Consider the following 9,020-nt stretch of genomic DNA (forward strand, 5'->3'; position numbering starts at 1 on the left):
TGGTGTTATGTTTGCTACACCTTTAACAGGTGAGAAAGCCTCTCATGTTATACAGCACTGTTTAGAAGTGTGGAGTGCTTGGGGCAAGCCCACANTTCTTAAAACTGATAATGGGCCAGCATATACCTCTACTAAATTTCAGCAATTTTGATATCAAATGGATGTCACTCACCTGACTGGCCTTCCTTATAATCCTCAAGGACAAGGCATTGTGGAACGTGTCCATTGTACACTCAAGTCTTATCTTATCTTATCTTATAAAACAAAAAGGGGGAGTGAGACTCTGCCCTCAATGCCAAGAGTAGCTGTATCTATGGCACTCTTTACACTTAANTTTTTGAATCTTGACGAGCAAGGTTGCTCTGCAGCTGATCGACATAGCTCAGACCCTGATAGACCAAAAGAAATGGTCAAATNGAAGGATGTCTTAACTTGTCTGTGGAAAGGCCCGGATCCTATTTTGATAAGATCCAGGGGAGCTGTTTGTGTTTTTCCACAGAGTGAAGACAACCCATTTTGGCTGCTGTAACGACTCACCCACAAGATAGTAATCAAGGATGGTGTAGAAGATGCTGACCTCCCGAGGACTGCTCCTGATCCTGACAATGCTGAACTTGTCCAGGTTCCTAGTATGAGGAGCAAGCAGAGATGGGCCATTCTCTCGACTTTCCCTAAACCAATGCCAGCTCGCCATGATGCTGTAGTTTTTCCAAAATTCTTTACCACTAATAAAACATCAGATTTACCATATCTACCCTATGATCCCACCCAAGCACCATTAGGAGAAAATCGCTCTGTATTAGAACAGGGTTCTTTATGATTTCAAATTAATGGACCAGGGAAATGTATCAACCTCACAACCTGAGCTTTGGGGAAGTTTTATGAGCACCCAGGAGGTTGGGTAAGCACAACCCAAGATACTTCCAACGCAGATATAACCTTTACAAATTGGACCTTTTGGCAGGAGGCAATTTGGTTTAATGGTACATTTCTACCACCTACCGTTTCCGACATAGAACGTCCACACCAACCAAAAATAGCCCCTCATTGTAGCTTGGAAGATGATCGGCTGATACTGTCTTGGTCTGATAGTCAATTCTCCATCACTCGTTGGGCAGATCAGACTAAAACCTTTTCCTTTTCTCCCAACATGATAGATGACCCAGAGAAGGAATTTGTTGTGAAAAAGGGACTTTTCATACAGGACTTTAGAATGCATCCCTTTCACAAGTGGGTACTTTGTGAAGTCAATGGCAGTTGTACAGAACTCAATCCTTTGATCTTTATCCAGGGAGGAGCAGTTGGAAAGGCTTCTTTTACTGGCATCTCAAGATTTGCTCAGTATTGGGGAATACATGCTGCCTCCCAAGACTCCTATGGATATACTAATACCAGTGTAGAGATCACTGGGTTCAATAAAACTTTGGTAAACCAGATTAATTATCCATCTACCCCAGTCTGTGTTTATCCCCCTTTTCTTGTTTATTCTTTCAAATGATTCATTTGAAGTCTGTTTCAATGATTCTTGTTTGATTTCTCAATGTTGGGATGTAACAAAGGACACCCATGCCATGGTGGCACAGATCCCACGTTGGATCTCTGTTCCGGTGGAAACACCCTCCACCTTATCCCTGTTTCGACAAAAGAGAGATTTTGGCATTACTGCAGCTGTGATCATAGCAATTTCAGGCAGTGCAGCTGCAGCTACAGCTGCAGGGTATGCTATGGCTAGTATGGTTCAATGGGGCACAAAATTAAATCAGCTTCTAGCAGATCTGGCTGATGCCATCACTGTCCAAAATTCTGCTAGTACCAAATTAAAGGGAGGGCTGATGATTTTGAATCAGCGCCTTGACTTGGCGGTGGAACAGATAGGCTTTCTATACCAGATGGCCCAGTTGGGTTGTGAAAGAAAACTGGAAGCTCTGTGTATTACCAGTGTCCAATATGAAAATTNTNCTTATGCAGCTAATCTGTCTAGACAGATTTCCTTGTATCTTGCAGGAAATTGGTCCGAGGGATTTGATGAGACTCTTGAGGCCCTGAGGGTGGCAGTTTTAAAGATTAACTCAACGCGAGTGGACCTGTCATTGACAGAGGGCCTCTCCTCCTGGATTTCATCTGCATTTTCTTATTTTAAGGAATGGGTGGGGGTAGGTTTATTTGGTGTTGCCACCTGCTTTGGACTTGTGTTCATGCTCTGGTTGGTTTGCAAGCTCAGAACCCAACAAACAAATGACAACTTTGTGATAGCTCAAGCACTTGCTACCATTGAGCAAGGGGCCTCCCCCGAAATCTGGCTATCTATGCTCAAAAATTAGTTGACATTGGTGGCTGGCCTCTTTTGTAGAGTTCGCCCTAGGTCATTTAGTAGTTACTGTCACATAGCACTGCGGTATCCAGGGACGGGCAACATTCCTCATGCACAGATCAGCCTAAGACACGAGGCCCAGTGGCAATAGGGTTACCCTATGACAGGAAAGGCTGTGACATTGGAGAAACTACCTCAAACAGGAGCCACAGTGGATGGGCATAATTACACAGACCTGGTCCAGCCTCAATTTAATAAAATAAAAAGGGAGAGATGTGGAAAGCCATGCAGCAAGCATTCACTGTGGAGAGCTGTGTGTGCCTCGAGCAATCGCCATTATAAGATGGCGCTGGCATTCACTGTGCCTAACTAGTAAACAAGCCTTGTATGCAGGTGCGAGAGTGAACTCACTCGTAGTCACTTCCCATTCTCGGGCATAGTAATGGGGTGATGGGCGACCAATGAATCAGGAGCTGTCACGCCACATCAGGTGCTGAAACGTCATGCTGTGGGACTATATAAGCAACTCCATTTTCTGGAGTCAGGGTCTTCCTGAGAAGTAAGCAATAAAGCTTTGCCGCAGAAGATTCCGGTTGTCCTGAGTGTGTATCTGCCAGTGGGAATAAAAGCTCAGGATAGACTCACTTTCCTGTCTTATTGCTGATTCATTAAACAAATATTTCTCTGATTCATCACTTTGCCTGCTTCTCAACTAGATGTCATTTTCCAACATGATTGCCTGTTCTACCAGCTAAGTTTAGTTGGTATTACAATGTTTTGGATAAAACGTGTGTACTATAGGAGTGTCTGTATTCCAGCCAGAGCAGCCATGTTCAATTATAATTCATCTACCATGCACTATACCTTGTCAGTCCTTAAATTCAGGTTCTTTAGGAACCATGTCATATAGCTCTACACAGCCTTCTGCACTGTGTCTTGAATCCCCAACAGTTGAAGCTTGCAGAAAGCTATTGGTGAGGAAAGAGTTTGTTACAGCTCCTAGCACACCTCCCTGTCACTTATTCCATGCATGTGTTTTTGCTGCTCCTACGGTCCATAGAACATAAGATATTGACAAATTTAGCATTATATTGGACAGTGTCTACCCTAAACTAGCCCCTTTGTTCTGTGAGAAATCTCAGATCACCATTAGTAATAGGTGCTGTCTCTCTGTCTTTCTGTCTGTCTCTCACTTGATAGTTTACATGCCACTCATCAGGATTTCTCTGTGTCCAGGTGGTTGGATCAAAGTGGAGAGTGAAATGTAACCCTTTGAGCATAGTTTGTCTGCAGAAGGTGCCAATTCATCCACACTGCAACAGCTCATGCTGTGCAGTGCTAAGATACACCTGCTAAGCATGAACAAAGTGATGATCCTCCAGACCTCCTCAGGTTTCTAAGGCATCAAGTGATTTGTACTGTTGGGGATGCCCCCATGAACACTGATAGTGGAGTGGCCATTCAGAGTGAGAAGAACTGCATATACAGCGACTGTTGCAAAACTTTTATTAGCATGTTCCACGTTGATCAACACCAGATGATACATACTGGAGAAAAGCCTTTTCAGTGCACTGAGTGTGGGATGTCCTTCACCCAAAAAGCCTTTCTTGTTAAGCATTTCAGAATTCACACCAGAGAGAAGCCATTCAGGTGTGGTGAGTGTGGCAAAGCCTTCAAGCATAATATCTCCCTCTTATCTCACCCGCAAGGTGACACAGGAGAGACAACTTTTATCTGCACAGTGTGTGGGCAATCATATATGATCAGATCCAGCCTTACACATCACTTTCAAGTACATGCTGTGGAGAAGTCTTAGAGTTGCAGTGAATGAGGCAAAGCATTTAAGGAGAAATCCAGCCTCATATATCATGCACGTGTGCACAAACAGGAAAGGCATTTTCAGTGCAGCAAGTGTGGCAAGTCCTTCAGCCAAAAAGCCTTTCTTGTTAAGCATTTCAGAATTCCCACCAGAGACAAGCCTTTCAGGTGCAGCGAGTGAAACAAAACCTTCAAACACAACTGCTTCCTTGTTGTTCTTCAGTGAGTTCACACAGGAGAGACACATTTTACATGCACTAAATATCGAAATTCATACATGAACTGATCCAGCCTTTTATATCATTATTGGGTTCATACTAGAGAAAACCAGTAGAAGTATACTGTAGTGGTTTGAATAGGTTTGGCCGCATAGATTAATGTGTTTGAATGCTCGGCCCATAGGGAGTGACACTATTACGTGATGTGGCATTCTTAGAATAGGTGTGAAATTGTTGGAGAAAGTGTGTCTCAGTAGCGATGGGCTTTGAGGTTAAGTGCTTAAGCTCCTCCCTGCGTGGGAGAGTCTCTTCCTGGCTGACTTTATATCAGGATATAAAAGCTCTGCTCATCTGAACCATGTCTCTCTGCATGCAGCCATGGTTCCTGCCAAGATGATAATGGGCTGACCTTCTGAAACTGTAAGCCAGACCCAATTAAACGTTGTCCTTTATAAGAGTTACCTTTTCAAAGTTTTCAAAGTTCTTTTCAAAGCAATGGAAACCCTCACTAAGACATGATACCAAATGCATAAATCATATGAGGAAAATTGCAGCCTTGTTTATCATGTCCAAGCTCATATAGGGGAAAGGAAATTTGAAGGTCATGCATCTGGGAAGTGTTAAAAAACAAAACTCACCCCATCAATGACCAACAATATTATACTAGAGGAAAGGATTTTATGTGTAGTGTGTGTGGGATGCAGAATCATTTACATCAGAGGTTTTATGCAGCAAAGCATCAGGAGTGCAAAGAATGCGCCAAAGTGTTTTATTGCAGGACTGGCACACAACTAAATAGAGTATATGTATTGAGTGCAATGAACATGGGAAATCATTTCCATCATCTACCCTATATAGACAAAAGGGTTTTCACTGGACAAATGTCAAGAGTGCTTCAGATGAGCAGAGCATTCACCCACACTTCCATCATATTTAACTTAAGAAACCACAGAGCAGAAATGCATCATGAAACCGCTGAATCTGGGGAAGACTTTGAACAAAGTTTGTTCTTATTAACAACACAGACACAACCCAGATAGGTTTGTGAATGCAGAGAATGTAGAGAAAGCTTCAGCAAATGACCAAGCTTGTTGAACCTTAGGAGTGAATGTGACTTTGAGCAAAGTTCTGAGAGTGGCTTTTGTGAGGAAGCCAGTCATTGAAAATTACTCATCAGAGATGAACATAGAATCAAGATGAGGATTATCGCCATCTTATTCCTAAAAAAGTTAATGTATTCCTGGTACTTAGCAAGACGAAGCTGTGTTCTTGGCTGTATCCGTGTGGATTGGAGTCTCAAGAGAGTGACCTCAGTTTAAATAATACATACATACATATATATATATATATAGTTGTTTGTTCTATTGGTTGCCCTTTTTTTCCCTCACTGAATATTGCAGTCCGTGACATGAATGATCATTTACTGTAAAGTCTTCATGACTATCGTGTCACTACTTTTGTTGGGGACCAGCTCTGTGTAGCACCTAATGCTCTTACATAGGAGTGCAACCCATATGCTTTAGGTGTTTGTTGTTTCTTTCATGTGTCAGTATTTCAACTGCACATATATATGAATATTAAGTACATAACTAATCTCTTGAGGCCCCCTGAAATGCATTGGATTCCTGGAACAGGAGATACATATGGGTATGACACAGTCTGTTGCTGGAAATGGAACCCTGGTCCTCTACCATAGCAGAATATGGACTTACACTCTGAACCCTCCTTAGAGTCCATATTTTACATTTTTAAGAAGTTACTAGATTTTGTTCTAAAAGGCTTTGTGTTTCAGACTTCCTCCTGCAGCATATCAGATACCAGTTTGTCATCCTGGAATTTTCCAAGTCATGAGTTATTCACTTTAACAATTTTAGTAACTATTTTGGCTAAGGAATGATGGTGCAGGCTTCAATCCCAACACTCAGGAGGAAGAGGCAGCTCTAGTCAGTGAGTTCAAATTGATCAGGTTCTAGGAGATCCAGATCATTGTATGCTTTAAGCGAATGCTGGGAATTGAACCAAAGTTATCTGCAATAAGAGTAAGTGCTGTTATCCAGTGAGGTGAGCCATTTTTCTCACCCTGTATCTATGTTTCCTTTTATATATATATACAGACTTACTATATTGGTTTGGCTAGCTTGTGTCTCTATGTATCTCAAGTTGTCCTAGAACTCATAGACCTACCCATATTCTGGGTTCTGTGTGCTTGTATTAAAGACATGCCCCTCTGGGGGATCAAAAGAATCTGGTGTATTCCTGTCTTAGCCAGTGCCCTGAGTAGATCTCCGATGATAGCACTGCACCCAACCACCCAACACAAAAAGGAAGCTGGACTCCCAGGTGTTCTAACACACCCATGATCATAGGATCACAGGTTCTTAGGAGTTTGATCATGCCAGGATTTCAGGAACCTAGAGGCAGCTTGACTCCCAGGCACTCTTACATGCAGAATTTCAGGATCAATGGATCACAGAGACATCTGGACTCTAAGGTGCTTTGAAACAACCAGGAAAACAAGACAGACAAGCTCCAGTCAATGACAGTGAGTGCTTGTAGCACTAGAGATACCCAGAGGGAGAGAGGCAAGATCAAGAACATAAGCAACAGAAACCAAGGTTACTTGGCATCATCAGAACCCAGTTCTCCCATTATAGCAAGTCCTGGGTACCACATCACACGAGAACTGTACAAAGAATCAATAAATCAAAGAGCTGGTTCATTGAGAAAAATCAACAAGATAGATAAACCGTTAGCCAGAGTGACTAGAGGACATGGAGACAGTATCCAAATTAATAAAATAAGAACTGAAAGGGGAGACATAACAACAGAAGCCATGGAAATCCTAAAAATTATCAGATCCTAACACAAACACCTAAACTCATCAAAACTGGAAAATCTGGATGAAATGGACAATTTTCTAGGAACATACCAGGTACCAAAGTTAAATAAGTATCACACAAACCATCTAAACAGTCCCATAAGTTCTAAAGAAATAGAAGCAATTATTAATAGTATAACAAACTGAAAAGAGCCCAGTTACAAATGGGTATAGTGCAGAATTCTATAGGTCTTTCTAAGAAGAGCTAATACCAATTTTGTTCTAACTATTTCACAAAATAGAAACAGAAGTACACTACTCAATTCATTCCATGAAACATCAATTACACTTATACCTAAAACTTACTAAGATGTAACAAAGGAAGATAACTTCAGACCAATTTCGCTTATGAATATTTATGCAAATATGCTCAATAAAATTTTTACAGAGTGTAAGAATATAACAAAACAATCAACCATCATGATGAGGTAGGCTTTTCCCAGGAATGAAGGGATGGTTCAATATAAGGAAATCAAATTAACCCACTATTTAAATAAAAGCAAAGAAAAAAAAACACATGATCATCTCATTCAATGCTGATAAAGCATTTGGCAAAATACATCATCCCTTCATGCTAAAAGTCTGGGAAAGAACAGGAGTTCATGACCCATATGTAAACATAGTAAAAGCAATATATAGAAAATCAGAAGACAACATCAAAATAAATGGAGAGAAACTTGGAAAAACCCCAATAAAATCAGAAACTAGATGAGGCAGCCTACTCTTTCCCTACCTATTCAATATAGTACTAGAAATCCTAGCCAGAGCAATTAGATATCAAAAGGAGGTGAAAGGGAAAAAATTGGAGTGGAAGAAGTCTAAATATCAGTATATGGAGATGATATGTTAGTATACTTAAGTGACCCCAAAATCCCACCAGAGAATTCCTAAACCTGAAAACCAACTTCAACAACGTGGCTGGATGTAAAATTAACTCAAACAAATCAGTAGACTTCCTCTACTTAAAGGATAAACAGGCTAAGAAAGAAATTAGGAAAATGACACCCTTCACAATAGTTGCAAATAATATAACTACCTTGGTGTGACTCTAACCATGGAAGTGAAAGATATGTATGACAAGAACTTCAAGTCTCTGAAGAGAGGAATCAAAGAAAAGTTCAGAAGTTGGAAAAATCTCCCATGCTCATAATTGGCAGGACTAATAAAGTAAAGATGGTCATCTTGCCAAAAGCAATCTACAGTTTCGGTGCAATCCCCACCTAAATTCCAACTTAATTCTTCATAGAGTTAGAAAGAGCAATATGCAAAATCATTTGGAATAACTAAAAAAAAAGCAGGATTTCAAAAAATATTCTCAACAATTAAAGAACTACTGGGGGAATCATCATCCCTGACCTCAACCTCTACTAGAGAGCAATTGTGATAAAAAACTGCATGGTACTGGTATAGCAACATAGAGGTCGATCAATGGAAAGGAACTGAAGATGCAGAAATGAACCCACAAAAGTCACATGATCTTTAACAATGAAGTAAAACCATCCAGTGGAAATAAGACAGCATTTTTAATCAATGCGGATGGATCAAGTGGTGGTTAGCATGTAGAAAAATATGAATTAATCCATTCTTATCTCCTTAAACAATGCTCAAGTCCAAGTGGATCAAGAACCTCCACATAAAACCAGATACACTAAAACTAATAGAAGAGGAAGTGGGGAAAAGNCTCGAATACATGGGCACAGGGGAAAAGCTCCTGAACAGAACATCAATGGCTTTTGCTCTATGATTAATAAATGTCAAATGAAACCGCATAAAATTGCAAAGCTTCTGTAAGGTA

The 9,020-nt window shown here is 40.8% G+C and overlaps 1 pseudogene; it reads left to right on the forward strand.

Moving 5' to 3' along the window:
• Positions 1-4,127, forward strand: part of LOC110289139 — an 11,864-nt pseudogene extending 7,737 nt beyond the window's left edge.
• The last annotated feature ends 4,893 nt before the right edge of the window (positions 4,128-9,020 follow it).

Source organism: Mus caroli, unplaced genomic scaffold (genome assembly GCF_900094665.2).
Source record: "Mus caroli unplaced genomic scaffold, CAROLI_EIJ_v1.1 scaffold_13907_1, whole genome shotgun sequence".
Taxonomy (NCBI): Eukaryota; Metazoa; Chordata; class Mammalia; order Rodentia; family Muridae; genus Mus; species Mus caroli.